Source organism: Pezoporus occidentalis, unplaced genomic scaffold, assembly GCF_034315485.1.
Source record: "Pezoporus occidentalis ecotype Australia unplaced genomic scaffold, CSIRO_AGI_Poc_V1 ctg98, whole genome shotgun sequence".
In the NCBI taxonomy this organism is placed as follows: domain Eukaryota; kingdom Metazoa; phylum Chordata; class Aves; order Psittaciformes; family Psittacidae; genus Pezoporus; species Pezoporus occidentalis.
Window position 1 is genome coordinate 1,883,911 of NW_026916347.1, and position 22,822 is coordinate 1,906,732.

The 22,822-nt window shown below is 43.1% G+C and overlaps 1 protein-coding gene and 1 non-coding gene across 5 annotated transcripts in view; one reads left to right on the forward strand and one right to left on the reverse strand.

The window, feature by feature from the left end:
* Positions 1-22,822, forward strand: part of MAPK8 (mitogen-activated protein kinase 8) — a 192,600-nt gene that overhangs the window by 136,683 nt on the left and 33,095 nt on the right. The window contains exon 1 of one of the 4 annotated variants that reach the window (XM_062606717.1): positions 2,723-2,809. The exons of 1 other annotated variant lie outside the window; for it this stretch is intronic. The gene's annotated coding sequence lies outside the window, so the exon portion shown is untranslated. Of the gene's footprint in view, positions 1-2,722; positions 2,823-20,534; positions 20,814-22,822 lie in introns of those variants that run through there. 2 more of the 4 variants (XM_062606716.1, XM_062606719.1) reach the window with 2 other exon arrangements.
* On the reverse strand, positions 8,923-8,995 carry TRNAR-CCU (transfer RNA arginine (anticodon CCU)). The gene has a single exon. It is a non-coding gene; the product is annotated as a tRNA-Arg (tRNA).

A 22,822-nucleotide genomic window follows, 5' to 3' on the forward strand; every position in this document is an offset into this window, starting at 1 on the left:
AAGACAAATCTGGATCCTAAACAAAACACCATTTTATACTTTATATATATATACTATATATATATATATATATTTTATACCACTTATATCTTTCTTCTCTTGCAAATCTTTCCCATGGAAAGAATGCCTTGTTCTGTCCAAAATACTGCGCGCCAAACCTCCACACATTATGCAAGTTATTGCCCTGTGGTTTAAAACAGGCTTTTTATCATCTTCCTCTGCATCCTCTTTTTGCTACTCAGTTGTCTGTATCTGATGGACAATTGGTATACTGTTTTCGAGAAGCTCCAGTGCGCATTGGTCTCAGCCCTTTTCTCCTCCATATCTTCACAACTGCCCTTGCAACCGAAATTTCTTGCAGGTTCAATATTTGGGCTTTTGCTTATATGGACACAGTCTTAATTCAAATGGGATAGTCGGGAACAATAACTCTCCCCAAAAGAAAAACATCTGAAGAAACGTCCATGGGTCTTGTTGCAAATAACTGAACTGGCTGAGCATGATGTCACCCCACTTGTTTGCTATGCAGAGGAGACTGAAGATTAATACCAGAGGTCTGTTAGCCAGTAGAAAGAAACATCTAAGGGTGCCATGGCCTGCATCAGCCAAAATCAGCAGGGCTAGTTTAATCTGCCAGTGAGGATAAATATGACCTACCCAGATTAAATTTTCCCTTCACTGTATTTTGGGGATTCACATTGCCCCTTCTGCCAGCTGAGATTTGCCTTTGGCATGTATACACATGGAAGGGAATGCAATGTCTGGCTGTGATCTAATCTACTGCAACAAGAAAAAGCCTTAAAACTAAAACCTGGCTAATTCATTTCTGGGGCTGTCCCATGGAAATGGTAAGAAGTGAGGTGGGAGGTGTGTTTTAGAAACATACTTAAAGCCCAGTGACATCTAAAGAGGACTGGGGATGGACTGTCAGCAATGGTTTTGTTTGAGGGTTTTGTATAGATACAAAAGAAGCATCATATATCTGTGGGGATTTGTAAAAGAACAACTTCGAACTTAGGGAGTGAAAATGGGCTTGCTTAAATTGAGAATTTTAACGGCAGAGAGTGCAGAGGTCTTAATAAAATGGTCATGTGAGTAGTATACAGACAGCTTTGTGGAAATGAAGATTTAATCACCAAGATAGCAGGCAAAACTGTAATATTCTGAAGCACCACCTTTACCATGTAAAAATCCATGCTTATTATGGGAGGATAAAAGCTGCTAGCAGCAACAATCACAATATAATCTTTGTCATCTTAAAAAAAATGTGACATAGGCCACTCAAATGTTTGACAATAAATTAAATGTGTGTAGTGGTTTAAGCCCAGCCGGCAACCCAGACAGCCGCTTGCTCACTCCCCCCGCCCCTTTTCTCCCCCGCTCCCAGAGGGATGGGGAGGAGAATTGAAAGAATATAACTCCCACAGGATGAGATAAGAACAGTTTAGCAACTAAGGTATAACACAAATCACTACTGCTACCAAAGATAATAATGATAAGGGAAACAACAAGGGAAGAGAATACAACCGCTCACCACCCACCAACCGATACCCAGCCCAACCCGAGGAGTGATCTAACCCTTCCGGGTAACTGCCTTCAGTTTATATAGTGGGCATGACGTGCTGTGGTATGGAATACCTCTTTGGTCAGTTTGGGTCAGGTGTCCTGTCTCTGCTTCCTCCCTGCTTCCCCCCCCCAAGCAGAGCATGAGACTCAGAAAGTCCTTGGTCAGAGTAAATATTACTGAGCAACAACTAAAAACATCGGTGTTATCAGTGCTGTTCCCAGGCTGAAAGTCAAAAAACACAGCACTGCACCAGCTACTAAGAAGAAGAAAAATGACTGCTACTGCTGAACTTAGGACAGTGTGGAATGTCCATATTAACAGTGCCCTGTGCCTAACTGGCAGATTAAAATCTGTTATATATTATATATATATATATAGTATATATATATATATTGTTAAGTATTGCTCAAAAGGCCTATTTTACATAGTAAAAATATACAAAGGCTTGCTTCAACCATATTAATATGGCTTCAAGGCACGGAGGGGTCTCCTTTTGTCTCTAAGCAGGGATATTCCTGGGGGAAAAAGGGGGGGGGGGGAAGACGATGGTATACAAAACATCAAAAAACAAAGGAGAGAATATACTCATGTCAGGTGCCAAGAGCCAAGGGCAATGGTAATGAGTAACTCCAAATCCCACAAAAGGCACTGAAGATTTAGAGGAAAAACAGAGCCAAAACAGATACAGAACAAGAAAACATTACAATACTCCAGACGCCCAATAATGAGATAAAGTGCTGCCATGCCAGGCATGCAAAGGGAAGCCTGGAGCTGCCAAGGCCGTGAAAGATGTCTAGGAGCAGCAGAAAAACTGATGCCAGAGCGCGACGGTTGGGTGCCAAAGCACTGGCGTAGAGCAGGAAGGCAGACCTGAAAAACGCGATGTTTTAATGAAAGCCCCAGCAGGAAGGGAGGTCTGGCTCAGGGGCGTCATTCAAGAAAGGAACTGCTCCGCGGGAAAGGATGCGGAGGAGACAGAGAGGAGCTGGTGCCAAGCAGGGATGCACGGGCAGCCGGGGCCGCTCAGCCCCCGCAAGGACCAGGTCGGGGCCGCGGGACGAGGCAAGGCTGCGGTGAAAGCGCGAGCGCCGGGTTGAGGGCAGGAGCGGGCACCGGCAGCGGCAGCCCTGAGCCGGGACCGGGGCGGGGCGAGGCGAGCGGAGGGGGCGGGCAGCCGCAGCGGGCGGGCGGAGCGCGGTGCGTGTGCGCGGCCCGGCCCCGGCTCATTACTCAGCGACCGAGGTAGGAGGTGGTGGTGAGTGTTGTGTTGGGGGGCTGTGGTCCCGCTGAAGCGGTGGGAGTGGGGGGGGAGCGCAGCTGAGCCAGGGAGTGGCAGTGTACGGTGTCGTATTGTACAGCATGGCACCGTTCCGTGTGGCATGGTACGGTACGGTACGCGGGCGAGCGGCCGCGCTGCGGGGGCCGGGCCCGGTGTCGTCGGTTTTGTTTATGTTTTCGATGGGGCAGCAGTAGGGAGGGAGCTGGGGCCGGCCTGTGCACTTGCCCAGAGGCGGGCGGCGGTGGGGGGGTTCTCCGGTCTGGTGACCTTCCCTGTCTGCTGGGCTGGAGGTGTCTCGCTGGATAATGGCGGGGACCTCTTTGTTGGTGTGGCAGGAGGGGCAGGAGGCTCGGCGCGGGGCTCCTCCTCCTCCTGCGGGGAGCGGGGGTACCGGGGCAGGCCGGGCCGACGACGCCTTGCAGCCTGGGCTCTCGTTCGGCCTCCGAGGAGGGAAGGGTCTGCGGGCGAGGGGTCGGAATGCTGCTCTGGGAGTGAGCGAGCCACCTCTGCGGCCAACTTCCATGACCTTGCTCCTGGAAATGCCCCTCTGGGCAAAAATACCTCTCTGGAATAATATAACTGCTCCAGATAATAGGTGCTTGGCAGGGGGGAGTGCAGCAGTGTCTTTCATTTGTTTGCCTTTTAATTCTTACATTTTTTGGGGAAAGGAGTGAGCTGTTTCTTTGCAGAGAATTTCTTTTTCTCTGGTTTCTCTGTGTTCCTATATTCAGTTTTGCTCCCACAAACAGTTTTGCCTTTTTATCTGTAGTGGTTCCAGAGTTTGACCTGAGCGCCACTAATAATAACCTCCAAATGTAAATCCCATTTGATTTGTTCCCACTCACTATCCCCCCAGCTACAGTAATGGTTTAGAGCGTATAGCATGTTGGAATATTGATGTTGTTCAGAACAGGTGAGCTGAAGCCTTTCAGACAATAAAAAAATCCTACAGGCTTTGGCCTGTCTGATAATATAAACACGAAGGGTGTTAGGCTTGTTAGGGGAAGGAAGGTATTACTTGCCGTAGGGCATGTGCATGTGGAATTGAGCAAGCTTACTGGCTGCAACTGGGTTTTATTTACAGGTGTGGAGACTTAACCAGTGGTTGTCTCACCTGTTCTCACTTCGGCCAAAATAGTATGAAACCTCAATGTATTTGCAGATATATCAGAATATTAGGTAACTTGAAAATGGTTTAAACTGTAACATAAAAAGAAACTGAGCCTAACCTAGTTAAAGATACTGTCAGAGTGAGCTCACTGACTTATGTGAACATTGCTTGTATATAATGAAGGAAAACTCTTAATTCTTCAAATAATAGTTAACAAAAATATGTTGAATATCAAATAGTCCCCTGCTTTCATCTCAGTTTGTGGGGGTAGCCATCTTGTCTTTCTTCCCCACTTGGTTCAAAGATGCGTAACATAGACTAGCTTGGTAGTAGGATGCAAGTATGGAGTTCTGCAGAGTGGGTGATGCCAGTACAGGACCAGACAAATTGCAGCTGCCTGATGGGTATTGAGTTTGAAGGGCCAGCTGGCCAGAAGTATATTCAGAGAAGGGAGAGAGAAACATATGCTGAACAGGACTAACCCACAGTTGCGGAGGGTGTATGAAGTTGTTTTGTCATCAGTCTGGAAAAGGAATTTTAATGTATCTTCCTGTCCTCCAGTGCAGAAGTTCCCAACCTTTTTGGACCGTTGACTTGTATAAGCATTCAAAGTAATCTTGTGGGTTACTGTATACTTCATGGAGGCTTCTGGGTCAGAAACATTAGTAAAATGATCTAATACAGTTTTGAGTCCTGAAGGTTTGGACTGCTTGTTCTAGACAGAAGCAGAGGTGCCTTTTGTATATGTGTTTTGTGCTTTTAGCTTTTAATCCTGATCTTTAGGGACCAAGGCCTCTGGCTTTTAGGGGCACAGATGTAACCCTCTTTGCAAAGGCTTTAGGTAAACTTGTTATATTGATGAATTGTTATGCAAACGTTAGGGAATAAACAAGTGTTTAAAGATTTTGACAACAGTTTATTTTCTGGCTGCTACTTACCTGAAATGAATTAATGAGTTTATTTCATGTTTTGTTTGTTTTTTTAAACCATGAGCTAATGGGATAGTATTTGAGATTATAATGCTACTTGGTTATTTGTTCACTGTAGATGTGGTTTCTGGTTTCTTTCATCCTTCACAACTAAATTGTTTGAGTGCTTATTGTTTAAAAGATGCATGGAAAGTATGTGCTCAGCTCTTTATTTCTGAGGATTGATCCAGTGTTCTGGACAAATAAAAATGTCCTTGATGGTCTACATAGTGTACTGTTTCTTAATTTCCCACTCGCCCCCATTGGAGGGGAGAAAGTGCTCTGTGTGTATACAGTTTTACTAGGTATTTTTGTTCATTGCTGTATCCCTTTAGAAATTGGACTAATATAGTTTCGATCCTATTTTTTATTAATACAAATGTATTTTATTGGGGTGAGTGTTTCCTTTTAAAAAAACCTTAGTCCTTAACTCAAAACCTGCAGAAACAGGCTTCTGTTTATGTTGCTGAAAGATCTCTTGGCTTTTGAAAGCACTTTAAAAATCCAGTTGAGACTACTTATGCTGTTTGCCTGCTGTGACATTCACACAGTTTGGACATGGATTCTACAAAACACTTTTTACTGTGGTTTGATAATCTAAACATGTAGTTTTCAAATCTCTCAAGAATCCTCTTGTGAAATTCCATCTCCATTTAAACCTTTCAATTTGATAAAGGCTCTTTCTGGCTGTCCTTGTGAAAAGATGAGCTATATTTAGAGAGGCATTTGTTGCTCCATTACAAGGTGTATTTGCATAAAAATACAGAACTTGCATATATTGTTCTTAACAGTGGCTGTAGTGTTGTTAGTGAAAGATACTTGGTTGATAAAGTCCTTGAGTTTTCAGAGCAATCATAAGGATTTATATTTCTATAACATCGCACCATAGTTTCATGTTCATTGTCTACCTTGCTTAAGCAATTTCTCTTACCTGCTATTCCTTACCAGCTGGTGTGTGGCAAAATAGATCATGGAGCTAACTGATCCAGCTGGAAAGATCTTCCTGTTGGACTGTTTTTCAGCCTGATTAATTCCCTTATGTGTTTAACAAACAGCTATTCCATTGACAGGTTGGAAGACAAGGAAGCTGCTTAGGTGGGGATTCTTATCAGTCATACACATGCACAAAAGTATTTACAAATCAAGTAGTAGTTGCTTGAAGACTAAAATGATGGATGTGGGCAAACGTCTTCTATGTTGAGAAGTGCTTGTTTAAAGATCTGTTTTGCAGACTTTGTCTTCTGCTGCTGTTACTGAAAAGCATTCTGAACAAGATGTTCATTTTGGTTTCTTGAATGCACTGTAGAGCCCAAAATTAATGGGGGGGATGTGGGGATGAGGACCCACTTACAATGAATGTTGGTATAGAAGTTATATGTTACTAACTTCATCAGGAAGGACATCCTCTTGCACACCTAACTATTGTTTCAAGGCATGTGTGTAGTATCAACAGGGGTCCTAAAATAAAACAATCTGGAACTTTCTGGACTTGAGGTAGGGGGCTGGTGCAGAAGATGCATCCTCACAGTGCTGAGAACTGTGTTTTCCTGCTTTCTTTAAATATTATGTTTGTGAAGAAAAAATATGAAATATTTTAGGACTGTATTTTACATGTAGGAATGCAAATGCGCATCTTTTGTGACACTTCAGAAATACGTAGCATTTATCTTTTTAGTTATTCTGGTTGGTAGGGGTAGCATTTAATTCAGCTTTCAAAATTTCTCTTAGTAAGCTGGGAAAAGCTATAGTATATCTCACAAATGCATGAAGTCTTCAGGGAAGAAAAGCTTGAAATACCTACTCTTCTGTCCTGACTCTTACTCAAAATAAGGGACTGCAGATGTAGGTCATTCTCGTGGTTTAAACCCTAGCTAGACAGCTTGTTCACTCACTCCCAGTGAGTGGTGCCAGGCTGAGAGCAATTGAGGGCCCCCCTCCCCTGGGGCTCTCCCCTTCCCCATTCCCAGAGGAACGGGGAGGAGGATTGAAAGAGTGCAACTCCTACGGGTTGAGACAAGAACAGTCCAGCAACCAATGTACAACACAAATCACCACCGCTACTACCAACTACACCAATGATAAGGGAAAATAACAAGGGAAGAGAATACAATACCACTGGCCAAGAAACGAGCCCCACCCGGAAGCCTGTGTCCTTCCGGGTAACTCCCAGTCACCCCCCACCCCGGGCATGACGTGCTGTGGTATGGAATACCTCCTTGGCTAGCCTGGGTCAGGCGCCCCGTCTCTGCTTCCTCACGGCTTCCCTTCCTCCCTGGCAGAGCATGAGCCTCACAAAGTCCTTGGTCAGGGGTAAACATCACTTGGCAACAACGGAAAATGTTGGTATCACCAGCACTGTTCCCAGGCTGGAAGTCAAAACACAGCACTGCACCAGCTACCATGAAGGAGAAACATGACTGCTACTGCTGAACCCAGGACATTATCCACCCCTTATTCCATACCATTCATGTCATGCTCAGATCCCACATTTTCAGTACACCATCGCTCTCCCACATATATACTTCCATATACACACAGACCAAGAGAAAAAGATCATTTTCTTAGTGCATGGACCAATCCCTATAATGCTGCCGAGTCCATTTGGTCCATGATGTCAGGTTCCATCTCTTGTAACAATCTTTCAGGGCAGGAAAGGCTGTGTGCAGTATTGGATCGTTGCCTGCTGATGCTGGTCGTTCCTTTACTGCGGAACTCATCCAGTTCTATCAAAGTTCATTCTCTGTTGGGATGATGGTTGGAGGGAAGTCAGGGCCAGTCGCTGGTGACCTGGAGACATCTGGTTGATGAGCTGTAAAAGTATTACACAGCAGGCAACAGCATACAGTTAAGTTCATTGGCTGTTTTCCCCTAAAATCAAATTCCCTTGAGGTATACATCGGACTTCCCCATCTTCCCGCATTACCCACCAAGTATATCCAGGTCCCTGAGCCAAAGCAGTCCCACAAGTGGGTTTGCCTTTACCTGAAGCAGGAATTACCCAGACTGTCTTCCCCAGCAAATTCTTCATATGCACCACGGGAACTTTGTCCCCCTCTACAATATGTAAAAGTTCTGATTGGGCTGGGCCAGCCCTGTTGGCAGATCCTCTGGTGTTGACCAACCAGGTGGCCTTTGGCAAGTGTGTATCCCAATGCTTGAAAGTTCCCCCACCCATTGCTCTCAGTGTAGTTTTTAACAGCCCATTGTACTGTTCAATTTTCCCAGAGGCTGGTGCATGGTAGGGGATGTGATATACCCACTCAATGCCATGCTCTTTGGCCCAAATATCTATAAGGTTATTCCGGAAATGAGTCCCACTGTCTGACTCAATTCTCTCTGGGGTGCCGTGTCGCCACAAAATCTGTTTCTCAAGGCCCAGGATAGTGTTCTGGGCAGTGGCATGGGGCACAGCGTATGTTTCCAGCCAGCCGGTGGTTGCTTCCACCATGGTAAGCACATAGCGTTTGCCTTGGCGGGAGGTCGGCAGTGTGATATAGTCAATCTGCCAGGCCTCCCCGTATTTATACTTCAAACATCGTCCTCCATACCAAAGAGGCTTTAACCGCTTGGCTTGTTTAATTGCAGCACATGTTTCACACTCATGAATAACCTGGGCAATAGTGTCCATTGTTAAGTCCACCCCTCGGTCACGGGCCCATCTATATGTTGCATCTCTGCCCTGATGGCCTGAAGTGCCATGGGCCCACCCATCTCTGCCCTGATGGCCTGAAGTGCCATGGGCCCACCGGGCCAAAAGCAATTCATCTTTATGTTGCCAATCTAAGTCCATCTGAGCCACTTCAATCTTAGCAGCTTTATCCACTTGTTGGTTGTTCTGGTGTTCCTCAGTGGCCCGACTCTTGGGTACATGGGCATCTACATGACGTGTACCTTCACCACCAGGTTCTGCACCCAGGCAGCAATATCTTTCCACAGTGCAGCAGCCCAGATGGGTTTACCTGTGTGTTGCCAGTTGCTCTGCTTCCATTGCTGCAACCACCCCAGATGGGACTCGAACCCACAATCCCTGGCTTAGGAGGCCAATGCCTTATCCATTACGCCACTGGGGTTGTTGTGCTGTTCATTGCAGCCAAAGTTTGAGTAGCGACTGTACTTGTCACTGGGGGTGGTGAAGCTGCTGTGCCTGGAGCTGCCGTAGCTGCACTGACTGTTGCTTTGCCCTCAGATCCGCTGACATTCTTTTCATTTTGAAGGTGCTGGATAGTGTTGAACAAGGCCCTGTAAGCATAGGCCAAGCCGCAGCATGTTGCCATGATTTGTCCATCTCTGGTATGGCCAGAATGACCACACACCTCATTTAAGTGTTTTACTAATTCTTCTGGATTTTGCAGTTGTTCGGTAGTGAAATTCCAAAGTACTGGAGGGGCCCACTAACCTAGATACTTGCCCATACTATCCCACACACCCTGCCACTCATGGCTGTCCAGCATCAGGGAAAATCTCTCGGTCCTCCTACATTGTCGTTTGACCCCAGACAAGACCCAAACCTGACTCTGCTTAACTCTTGAAATCAGTCGTGGGCAAAACACACTCTGTATGCATGCTAGCATGGTGATTCCCATCACTATCAGCCAACAAGTCCCAACAGCATTAAAACGCCATTCAAAAACTTCAAAACTCTCAAATGTAAATGGTCTGGGGGGAGGACTGGGAGGGTAAAAGGATGTCTCCTTCACAGGTTGAGCACCTGAGAAGGAGAAAAAGATGTGTAATTGCTAAGCACTTCTATTACATATCTCCCAAAGTATAAAGGTGGTGACCACACTGGGAACATAAGCCAGATCAGTTTCATGATCAATGATTCTATTTTATTACAAGTCATTACCATAAAGTACAATGAGACAAAAACCTTAGCCCAAGCCCCACACTTGAAAAACACTAATACAGCAAATACCAGATGGAAGTAAGATACAATATACTGAAACTGTGAGATCAAGAGGAACAACCTTGAGAGCCAATAAATCAGCATTGTGACGAGTGACTATTAATCCAGTCAGATTTATCCTTATCCTCAACCCCTCGTGCCCCACGTTGGGCGCCAAAAAGAACTGTTGTGGTTTAAACCCTAGCCAGACAGCTTGTTCACTCGCTCCCAGTGAGTGGTGCCAGGCTGAGAGCAATCGAGGGCCCCCCTCCCCTGGGGCTCTCCCCTTCCCCGCTCCCGGAGGAACGGGGAGGAGGATTGAAAGAGTGCAACTCCTACGGGTTGAGACAAGAACAGTCCAGCAACCAATGTACAACACAGATCACCACCGCTACCACCAACAATGATAAGGGAAAATAACAAGGGAAGAGAATACAATACCACTGGCCAAGAAACGAGCCCCACCCAGAAGCCTGTGTCCTTCTGGGTAACTCCCAGTTACCCCCCACCCCGGCCATGACGTGCTGTGGTATGGAATACCTCCTTGGCTAGCCTGGGTCAGGCGCCCCGTCTCTGCTTCCTCACGGCTTCCCTTCCTCCCTGGCAGAGCATGAGCCTCACAAAGTCCTTGGTCAGGGTAAACATCACTTGGCAACAACGGAAAATGTTGGTATCACCAGCACTGTTCCCAGGCTGGAAGTCAAAACACAGCACTGCACCAGCTACCATGAAGGAGAAACATGACTGCTACTGCGGAACCCAGGACAGTCATTGATGAGCTTCCCAAGTTGTTTGTATTTACCAAATACTTAGTGGAATTTTATTAGTAACATTCATCTGTACAAATAACCATACAAAAATGTTTTTAAGAAATGTGCTGCCTTGGAACTTGAAGATGTTGGTGAGAAATTCATAATAACTTTGTGATGGATGGAATATGTTGCCATATTGACTTGAAATTTACAAGCAATAAGTGTAGGTGTGCATGAGATCTTTAATTAAAGAAAATTAATATTTGAAGAATTAAATCACAGAAAACAAAATCAGAAAGACCCAGAACTACTGGATACTTTAAAAGTGTAACTTAAGATTTCCTTGCTGCGGACTTTGATGTGTGAGCTCAAAGAGCACACCAAGCACATGGTAGCAGGCCTCCTTTCCTGAGCTGTAAGACTACCATTCTCTGTAGCATAAGGAGCACTCCAACTTATCATATAGCTGACAATGCATAGCAGTTTGCTTCTGCTATAGATTTTACAAAGCCTTTAGGTGAGAGCTCCTCCAGGTGAGACTGGATCTGACTGCATCAGATGCTGAGAAAGAGATCCATTAGTGATGTTGAATCAGACCAGCGTGGAGAGCTGCCCAACCAGCTGTTTGTATAGTACCATTACCCTGATTTACTTATTCCATAAAATAGTTTTGTAAGGGTTTCTAAGGCCTTCGTTTTCTTAGATTTGTGTGAGAAAAAGATAATTTTGGTGTACCAGGCTTCTAATTAATAGCAACACATTTCTTCTTAATGTCAGATGCTTTTTTCCTCAAAGTGATTAGAAACTAATTTTTAGTTCTTTTTCTGTCCAAATTGGTTGCCTGTAAGCTTCATTCTAAATAAACCTCTTAGTTGCTGCCCGTATTGTCACTTCTGTTGTTGGATAAATGCTGCTTGATATGTGAACAGACGGGATGCTTATTAAATCATTCTCAGTTGGATATTGTAGACTAATACTAAAATGGTGACTGCAGAAAATACACTTTCACTTAATGGTCACTTTATTGCAAACAAAGCAAATACTGTATATGTGCTCATGTGTGTATACTCTTAAGAAGGGAAAACATTAATTCTACAGAGCTGCTGGAAAGCGTATTCACTAATTACTGATTTTGAGTATTTAAAAAAAAAACCCAAACCTTAGTCTGCTGAACAAAACCTGCAGTGTCTCTAGTCTGGTGTTTTTATTGTGAAGTAAGAAGAATGAACATTATGTATCATGTTTCTCATTGCGATCTCAAAGTCATGGAAATACCGTATGTGTGTTCCTGTGTGTGAAGGGTCATGAAATGAAAATGCTTCTGCTGCTGTCAGTTGCTAGGAACTGCTGACTAGGCAGCAACTCTTGCAGAAGAGGACCTGGGGCTCCTGATGTGTGAGAAGCTAGCAGAAGTCAGCAGTGGGCCTCTGTAATCTTCAAGGCTAATTTACTGGGCTGCATTGGCAAGAACCTGGCTGGCAAGTACAGGGAAGGGACTGTTCACATTTGTGGGGCAGCCTCCCACCTGCAATGCTGTGCAGTAGATCACGTATATACATGCCCTGCATGAGAGAGGCAGACTGGAGGGAGTCTAGCACTGGGTTGCTCAGATGGTTGGGGGCTGGAGCACCTGAGGGTGAGGAGGAGGTACTGGGTCTGCAACTCTGAGGAAGAGAATGCTAAGGGAGAATGTAATTGTTCTGCTTAACCATCTTTAAGCAAGGCATTACAGAGATGATAGCCATGCATCTCAGTGGCTTTCCTCTCAGAAGTGTATGGTGAAAAAATGAATCAATATGGTCACAAGACATAAGAATGGAAATTTCTGTAGGTCATGAAGGGGATGTCATGTTGCATGGGAGTGGGTGAGTGCTGCATCAGGAGTCCAGAGGGGCCATGTGCTCACCATCTGTGGAGACTTTTGACTGGACAAGGTCCAGAGCAGCCTGATAGGAATACAAATGTGAAGTTTGCCTGTTTTGAGCAGGTAAGATGACCTCCAGAGGCTGCTTTCAAGCCCCATTATGATTTTACTCTTTACAGATTTTTTTTTTTAAATTTTATTTTCAAAGTAGCTTGAGGAAGTTTGCAAAACAAAGGCAGAGTGATGTAGATAACAAGGCTGCTCAGAACATTATTAGAAGCTGTGGAGGGAAAAGTAATGAGACATGATAAGGATCTTCATTGAAGACTGCTGGTGACTGTACTGGAATTTTTCTGCACTGCATTGAACTTTCCAGCTAGACCAGAAGTGCTTGCAGGCTAGCATAAAGGATGCACACAAAAAAAAGGTTATAGTACCTATCATGCCTGTGATCACTGTGATGAACATGAAAACTCATTTCTGAAGGAACAGCCCGGAGTAAGCAACCTTGTAGCCAGCTGAAGTTTCTCCAGCTTTTGCTTTCTGTAGCGGAAGAGCTTACTGGCAGCTGCTGCTGTGAGGCTTTGATCTTGTGCTGGGTGTGTGATAGTTCCTTAACGCTTAGCTGGAGTATGGTTACTCGGGGAAGTGGCTTCATGGAGCAGACCTGCTCTGATTTCCAGTTGATCACCATAGCAGCTCATGACTGCAGAGAGGTGGTAGGGCTAATAGCAGCTGAGAGAAGGTAAAAGAGCCATGTCAGATCCATAAATCTTTCTGTATTACTGTCATTAATACTTGTGTTGCCTTGAGAAGACAGTGTTGTGCAGCGTATATGTTTCGGTTAATTCTTACATATTTGTCCAGTTAGTGATGTTAACAAGAAATCTTAAGGAAAGGGAGGTGAGCAGAAGAGGAAGTTAAAACCCAAGGTGATTGTTCTGTGTTTCAGCAAAGCAGCTCTCCTGGGGTTTGAACCCATAGGTAGTTAAATATGTGAATACAGGTGCACATGTGTGTAAGACAGAGTTGGATGGGAGATCTGATGTTGGGGATGGCTCATCCTTGTAAGCCCTAGATGTAATCTTTAGTAGCTTTTAACATCTAAGATTATGTCAGAGCAAAGTTATCAGTAGTTATGATACTTGCAGGATCTTGAATATGGAACTACAAGCATAGGTTTGAGCATGTAATCTTAATTTTTACTATAGAAACAGTAAAAGCAAATCCCATGCTTGACATGCCAGTCAGCATGAATCATAGAATCGTAGAATGGTTTGGGTTGGAAAGGACTTAAAGGTCACCTGGTTCCAATCCCCTTGCCACAGGTCTATTGAACACCTTTCAATAGACCAGGTTGTTCAAAGCCCCATACAACCTGGCCTTGAACACTTCCAGGGATGGAGGAGCCACAGCTCCTCTGGGCAACCTGTTCCAGTATCTTGCCACCCTCACAGTAAAGTATTTCTTCTTTATATCTAATCTCAATCTACCCTCTTTCAGTTGAAAGCTGAAATCTTGGTAAGTTCTCTGTTGTTCATTGAGTGAATATTGGAATCCTGGAAGGGCAGTAACATGGTATCCTAAAAAGCTTTATTAGAAGAGTGTGAGCTGGGTTTGCTTGTTTTATTTTGTGCTGAAAATGAATACTCAGGAGACAGACAGTAGCAGGAAGGTCCTTGTAGGTGCTGGGGTTCATCTTACGAGCAGTGAAGCCTTCCAATAGTGAGTTACTTTCATTTGCACAGTTGCTGCAATGCAAAACTCCTTATTGCTGAGCAATAGTGAGGGTTTCTTTTGCTGTTTTTTAAATTGGAGCATTACAGGATTCTTGTGCTACTCATATGTCGAGATGGAGGAAAAAAAAAGTTCAATTTCTAATAAGATTATGTTGGACATAAAAGGGTTTCATTACTATTAGCATGACATTGCATGGAAGTTAGAAATCTTGATGTGGCTAGAGCTATTATTCTCCCACTCTTTTAGTTTATTTGAAATTCTTCTGAGTTTTCTTCAGAAAATTTCTCATCACAACTTCATGTCCATAGCCATTAGCTCTAGTGTATGGTGCGCAGCAGTGCTTCTGAAGTGAGGTTTTCTTCTTGTTTAAAGAATGGGAATTCTCAGACTCTTCCTAGTTTGGGAATTTATGTCTTAGATATTTTTTTGCTAGGACAGAGCATCAGGCACTACCGAAGCATACCAGAAATGCGGCAACACAACAGGCTATCTCCATTAGTAATGCACCTTGTAGATTAGTGTAGATTTCAAAAAACTACCTAGATAATAAAGCCTTTATTTTGAACTGTTCTGCCTTGTTTCCCACCCCAGTCCCATAAAATTATTGTGCAAAGTACTGTACTGCATTACTAGAGGTATCTGTGAAGGAATTGTTAGGGCTGAGGTTGTAATGTATTTTAGAGTACTTTGTTCCATTCTAAAGCTCTTATTACTGAGGTATTGTATGCCAAATACTTTAGACAGGATTTCAGGGCACATTAGACTACTTGTACTTGACGGATAAATGCATGAATTAGTGAAAGTAGCACATTCATAATAATAAGTTTTTATAACTGGAATTTAAAGTTTAAATGTTTTGAGATTTTTTTTTTTTTTGCAGAACAATTAATATAATTCCTAAATGTAGTTTTAAAACATTCTGAAAACATATTTCCCAGGTGTTATGCTACTCCTTGATTCCTCTGATGTCCTGTAGCTACTGTTCTCTTCATCGCTGATATTTAACAAGTATTTTAGATCACTTAGTAGCTTTTGTATGCTTGTGTCCTTTAAAGAAGTTAGGGAATATTTTGATACGTTTCTTCTGCTGAAACATTTAGCGTCACCTTCCCCTACAAGAAGAGGTTAAAGACTAAGCATTTCCTCCTACCCCAGAAATAATCCTGGAAAGGCAATTCACTTCTAACCTTGTGCGCATCTCATTGAAGTACTCTGAGTATTATTTACTGATTTATTTTTCCTATGGTTTGCCTGTTTTTCTATATTACTGGTTTGCCAGTGGTCACTGGATGGGGAGAAGACTAGCATATGCAGACAGACTTTCTGTTATGGTTAGAATTAACAGTTCCTTATGTAGTTAGATGAAACAGTGTAGTGCCAAGATCAGTAATTTATTCTCTTCTTATGAATTTCAAGTTAGATTACACACATACAAAACAATGAGGTGGTTGGTGACAGCCAGCATGGCTTCACTAAGGGGAAGTCCTGCCTGAGCAATTTGGTGGCCTTCTATGATGGGGCTATGGAAGTGTGAACAGGGGTAGAGCAGTTGATGTCATCTACCTGGACTTGTGTAAAGCATTTGACACTGTCCCACACAACATCCTTCTCTCTAAATTGGAGAGACATCAATTTGATGGATGGACCACTCCGTGGATAAAGAACTGGCTGGATGGCCGCACGCAAAATGTCGTCAATGGCTCAATGTCCGGCTGGAGACCAGTAACGAGTGGTGTCCCTCAGGGATCGGTGTTGGGACCGGTCTTGTTCAAACATCTTTGTCGGTGACATGGACAGTGGGATTGAGTGCGCCCTCAGCAAGTTTGCTGATGGCACCAAGTTGTGTGGTTCGGTTGATGCGCTGGAGGGAAGGAATGCCATCCAGAGGGACCTTGACACGCTTGTGAGGTGGGCTCATGCCAACCTCATGAAGTTTAACCATGCCAAGTGCAAGGTCCTACACCTGGGTTGGAGCAATCCCAGGCACAGCTACAGGTTGGGCAGAGAAGAGATTCAGAGCAGCCCTGCAGAGAAGGACTTGGGGGTGCTGGGCAATGAGAAAATGAACATGAGCCGGCTTAAGTGTGTGCTTGCAGCCCAGAAAGTCAACCGTATCCTGGGCTGCATCAAAAGGAGCGTGACCAGCAGGTCCAAGGAGGTGATCCTGCCCCTCTACTCTGCTCTTGTGAGACCTCACCTGGAGTATTGTGTGCAGTTCTGATGTCCTCAACATAAAAAGGATATGGAACTGTTGGAACAAGTCCAGAGAAGGGCCACGAGGATGATCAGGGGACTGGAGCACCTCCCGTATGAAGACAGGCTGAGAAAGTTGGGGCTGTTCAGCCTGGAGAAGAGAAGGCTGCGTGGAGACCTCATAGCAGCCTTCCAGTATCTGAAGGGGGCCTATAGGGATGCTGGGGAGGGACTCTTCATTAGGGACTGTAGTGATAGGACAAGGGGTAATAGGATTAAACAGGGGAAGTTTAGATTGGATATAAGGAAGAAGTTCTTTCCTGTGAGGGTGGTGAGGCACTGGAATGGTTGCCCAGGGAGGTTGTGAATGCTCCATCCCTGGTGGTGTTAAGGTCAGGTTGGACAGAGCCTTGGGTGACATGGTTTAGTGTGAGGTGTTCCTGCCTGTGGCAGGGAGGTTGGAACTAGAGGATCTTAAGGTCCTTCCCAGCCCTAACTGTTCTGTGTTTCTGATCACGGTTAAGCTTTTTCAAGTCCCTGAGTAAGCTGAATGGACCATGACATACTATTCTGCACAAAATGTAGTATGGAGTAGCATTCTCTTGAATGCAGTAGTCCCAGTCATTTGGCAGAAGTGTAGTTTAAGTTAGATTTTTAACCCATTTTCTGGGTTCCAGCAGCATGCATTCATACTGCATTTTTGTCACAGTTGAGTTGGATACTTAAAATGGAACAGGTTTTTGAAGTCTTGCTTCTCTGATTTTTCACTGATTTCAGATTCTAAGAATAGTCCTCTTTTTTTTTTAAAAAAGGGGGTTACAAATAATGCTCTGCCATAAACCTGAATAATTTAAGCTTCTTTAAATACGTTTGCCTTGATTTTCTCCCCATTTACTGTCCTTTAGTGTAATCTTTTATGTGAAAAAGGATAAAGGAATTGGAAGATCCTTGCCTCATCCTGTTATTTCTGAAAAAAAGTTTTGCTAAGAATAGTCTTTTAATCTGCTGTCATAACAGCTTCTTTGCCAAAATGTAGAATTAGACACGTTTTCTTTTGATAGAGCCATTCTGCTTTATGATTTCTGCAGCAAAACTGACCTGCAAGAGACAGTTGGGAAAGTGTTACTTCATATATTGCAATAATAGGATTCATCATGGAACCATCTGTAGTGGAGCTTCACGTGACATTACACTGAAGAAGCTGTATTCTCCCCATGAGATGTAACACAGCAGTGTTTGCAGAGGGATTTTTTGTGTGTGTGTGTGTTTGTGTCTGTAGATGTAGCACTATTCATTCTAGACACACTAGAAAAATGCTACCTATTATTTTTTTTTTGTGTGTGTTTAAAGTCACAGTTAATCTGCAGCAATAGAAATGCCTGTTTACAGGCTCTTTAATACTGCATGTTGCAGCCTATTTGTCTCTTCATTTACATCTTACTGGCATGTGAATCAAACCGGTTTTACAAAGGAAGATAGTTATCTTAAAGAGTCTCTGCTAATGTCTAATCAATCACTTCTTAAAAACATAATGTTTAAGAACAGAGGAATTTGCAGTATCTTCCATTACAAATGCATCATTTCACTGTGCAACCTTCTGTGTTGATGTCTGTGTCATGTATATCCTTATCACGAAATACAAAACCCTGGAAGACTTCTAGTACAGAATGCCATATAGTAGCAGAGTGTCACTGTAAGAAAGAAAATCAGAAGTGATTTATAACTTGGTGAGGATATGTACGTTAAGTAACTGCTGTTGGCCACAGATGATAACTTTCCAGAGAGGATGTGCTGGTATTCTAGGGCAGCTGTCTTTACTGGTCATGTTAGAGGAGCTGACTTGACAATGAGAAATGCTGGGAGGTTGTAAATGCTGCTGTTGTTGTTGATTTGGATAAACAGGGCTGATTTGACTATCACCAAAATTAACTCGCAAGCCTCAGATAAAGTTTGGGTAAATCTTAAACTTCATAAGTCTCAGGACAGTTGTTAGGATGTTTCAAAAACTTATGTTGGTGGCTTTCTCTACAGGTCACTTCACGTTCAGAATATGTACCTTTTAAAAATATATATTCCAGAAACCAGGGAATCTGGATAGCACGAAGTTAATATTCACAGATGATGAAGAAGTGGCAGGTTTCATCTCCTTTGCCACAAACCATCAGACTTCCCTGCTTCCTTTGAGGAGAGGGAAATGGCTGAATGGTAGATAACCAAGCACAAATGTTCACATCTTTTCATGGAGCTGATAGAATGCATTCGCTTATGCTTCTTTCTTTCCTTGTCTTCAGGTTACTGGAAGTCTGATTTTTAGACCATTTTTAGATCATATTTTGACTTATTTTCTCATTCTTCTGTTTTCTGAATCTTACTCTTGTTTTACTTCAGCTTGCCATATTACAAAGCTAGAGCTGCTGGTGTCTGTGATGTGTGTTTTACTTAATTGCCAGGCAGAGCCTAAGCCAACAGGCTGTGGATAATTTTCTCCTGTGACCAGCTGCTTTAGTGATTGTCGTAAAGGAGATAAAACTGAGTAGCACTGAAAGTGCCAGAGGTGAGGCCAGTTACTGGACTGGTGTAGGTAATATGAGTGTGCAGAAGATAAACAGAAATGTGCAGTTCAGTGTGGTTCTTTTCCTGTTCTTTGTGACAATCTGTTATTGTCTCTGTACCATTAACAAGCAATGCCTTAACTCATGGATGACTACTATATGCTAGTATTTTTTTTTTGTAGTGTAATTGCTGTAGCATACAGAGTGGCATTATGTGACAATATTTTAGAGTTTAGAGAAACTGAGGTGCAAGAGTAGGAAGGTAGATTAAGTGAAATCCTCTCAATAAGAGCTTTATTGATAAAAAGCAAAACCTGTCTCTTTTGAAAAGAGAATCACTGCAAAACTGATGTCATTTGTGAGTAAATTACTCTGTGTGTGCATTTGTTACTTTGTTCTTAATTTTCCTGATTGTGCAAGGTGGTGTGTTTGGCAGTAAAGATTCAGTTCTCAGCTGCATTTTGTTTGATATTAAACAAAACAAATGTTTTAGAAGCAGCAGAAATTATATCAATTGTCTTATTTTGGATCTTTTGTATGAGATGTTTCACAGTACAAGAATTGTGTTTAGAAACACACATAGCAGTTAAATATTGAGTTTTATATAGAGGGTACTCTGAAGTTGTGAATGCAGGTTCAGCATTTGACATTGGAGCTGCTGACCTGAGTTGAGGAGTAGTGTTTTCTTAAACCACTTTAGAAAATATTGCTGTTTGATATTGGGTTTGAATAAATGCATGCTGCTAGATTCTGAGGAAAATGTGATGTGAAGTGTCCGTGCTGGCCTGGCCTGTGCTCCACAGGGAGCAGTGTGTGAAAGCGCTGTTGGAGCTTTGGTGGCTCTGTCTGTGCCAGCTGGCTGAGCAGTTCTAGGAAATGGTTCAGCTGGAGCAGTGCTTAACAACGGGAACTGGTTTTGTGGCTTTCTATGCATTTGCATGTGGTTTTATGCTACCTATTTCTAGATAAATGCCAGTATCTCAGTATTCTGCTAGTTGCAGTCTTCATTTTGTTGCTGCCAATCATAGGTCTTTCTTTACTGTTAAACAACCTCTGAATTGCTAGTTACTTCTGATATTAACCTGACCTTTTGAAGTTACTTGAAACTTGGAAGTGGAAAAGCTCAAGTTCCAGTTGCTTAATACAACAATCGCTGAGCGCTGCTTACTTTCTTGAACTTCAGGTTTACCCAATTTCAGGTTCAGCTGTTAATATTTTGGCACTGATGGTGGCAACCTGTGACTGATTGCTATTTCTGGCTGCCTAGTATTTTAACATGATTTGATGCAGGGAATTCAGGCATAAAATGTAGTGTTGAAAATTAGCTGTTTGAGCTCATCCCTGGTTTTATTATTAATCTCTTACTGTGGCTTGTGAAACATTTGGGGTGAGGTTCCAAGAATGGCAGTAGAAGAGTAGCTTTTCTGCTTTTGGCTGAGAGGCTAGGGTATTGACCAGAGTAGTCTGACAGAAGCAGTGTTAGGGAACATGCCAGCTTCAAGTTCCTGGCTGTATGACTGACCCTGCAAATATAATCCTTAGGGTGTTACAGCTTCAGTGGCACTGCAGAACGTGTTCTCAGCCTTGGTGAAATCACCTTGTTTGAGAGAGGAGCAGCATGAAAAGGCAAAACTCAAGGGGCTGCGTTTGCCAGCAGCTGCTACTGAAGGGCTCTGCTTGGGAAAAATGTATGTTCCTCTTCCCTGGAGAAATTCTTGACTGACTGCCAGTAGTAACTGTCCTCTCATTTCTCTCCCTCCAAAGCAAACAAAGAAGCTCCCAAGTGCTACTGGTGCTTGTAGGTGAGGCTGTTTACCTGTGCTCTGCCCCTGTGCTGCGGCTGATGTCACGGCCCCTCCATGGGAGTCATGTGCTAATTGAAATGACCTGAAGAAGGAGCAGGTCAGTTTAAGATGAAAAAATTAAACCTGAATTTGCTATCCTTATTTATGTATATACATACTACTTCTAGTAACTGCTAGTCTGTCCCTAAGCTGGGACCTGACTTTCAGTAGCTGTGAAATTTTATGGGTGCAATCTGCCCCTTCCATAACACACTGGAATTATTTTTATTCAGTGGGTAATGCAATGGCTGGCTTGGCTGTTACAGTCATAAAATGTGTAAATATTAGGCTGGGAAAGATTTAAATTGCAGGAAGCTCACTAAAAGTAATAAAAAAATTTAAAAAAAAAGCTGTTTCTGTTTCTATGAAGAAGTTCTCTCCTTTCCTGCTCCCAAATTCTTCATTAAGATAAATGTTAAAGATAAAAGTTCACCCATATTTGCAAGGAGAAAATATAGAGGGCTGTGCCTGGCTGTCTGCTGAAGAACTCTGAATTACTGAGAAGTTGATGCATTTGTCAGCAGCTCTGCAGGTAGCCCTGGTGTCTCCCTAGAAGATTAGTTCATCCTCAGTGCTCTTGGATTCTGGTTTCTTGTCTTTTCCTCACTGTGTGTTTTACAGGTGGGGAAAAGAAAGCCCAACTCTTCCTCTACTAATTCAGGCTTCTCTTTGTTGTTGTGTTTTTGGTTTTGGTGTTTTTTCTTTTTGTCTTTATGTTATCCTTAGTAAATCTTAAGGTTGTATTTCTGCCTTGATTCAGGATCTGGAAAAGCTTTACTTTGTTTCTGATTTTTAAAACATTTTTTCTTCCATAATCCATAGTCATAATTGGTAGTTAGAAAGATTCCTTTTTACAGGGTAGTCCAGGCTGCTTCAGCACTTCTAGAAAACTATAGGGGTGATGCAGTTTCTTGCCTAGGTGTGAAGTGCAAGGTCTGGACTTTGTGAGGATTGAAGGAACTGCTTCTGCTATGAGGAAGCACAGGAGCACCTCTGCTGGAGGCTGGAAATCGAGGAGGTTGGCCCCAGAACTGGCCTTGCTGGAGTAGGGGATGCAAGGATTTTTGAGGCAGAAAAGGAAGTAAGGAATGGATAGTGTATACTGCTATGTCTGTGGAGAGAAGTATGGGTCTACAGAGCAGAGGCAATCCAAAGACTGGAGAGATGTATGTGTTGCAAGAAGGCAGCCTGGTTTAGAGCGTCTGAGAGTACCTCACCTGCAAAAGATTCTGTCAACACTAAAGTGGCTGCATGTACTTCAGCATGTTCAGTCTTAAAAATGCTTAGTTTTCTCCATTTGAGTTCCTACTTCCAGTCACTGCTAATCTGGGTGAAGACTCAAAGCACCTCATGATTCTTGGGGTACTTCATAGTTCTTTTAGACATCTGTATATGATGGTTTTAAGAAAGGTCTCTCTATGTGAGGTGGTAGGATTACTTGTCTGTTGCAAACAACTGGGATTTGGGGAAACAGATCAGTTGTGGAGATTAGAATCAGATTATTAGACTTTCTTTTTGTGAGTGCCTCTTTCAAAAAGTAATACAGCTTCTTAGAATGCTCTTTTGGAGACAATATAAAGTATTGAATTTAGCAGAATTTTGTATTTTACTAAGGGCATTTTTATTGACCACTGATAAATAAGTACAGACTTTTTACTTATGAGGTTAAGAATCTGGAAAAAGAAGTTGAATTTTAGATATTTTATGAGTCATTTACAAAGCCAGTTTTATGTAAATACTCTTTTCCAAGCAATGTGATTTGTTAATTTTCGTTGTCACAGGGGAGACATACTTCCTCCTTTGCTTAGACCCTCCTGTGCTACCAACTGTCCTACACACAGATTGTTTTGTGTTTAAGAGGAGAGACAGTGTTCCTGTTAATTTTACAAATGTCTGTATTTTATTTTTCTATAGATGGGAGAGGGGTCACTGTGCAGGTTTGAATTGGAATTCAGTAGGGAGTTGTGAGGTGCGTAAAGCTGCTGTTTGAATGGTAAACAGCTCCTTAATACTGACTGGGGCTCCAAGTGATTTTTTGAATGTGGAATTAGGTTCAGTTCATTGTGT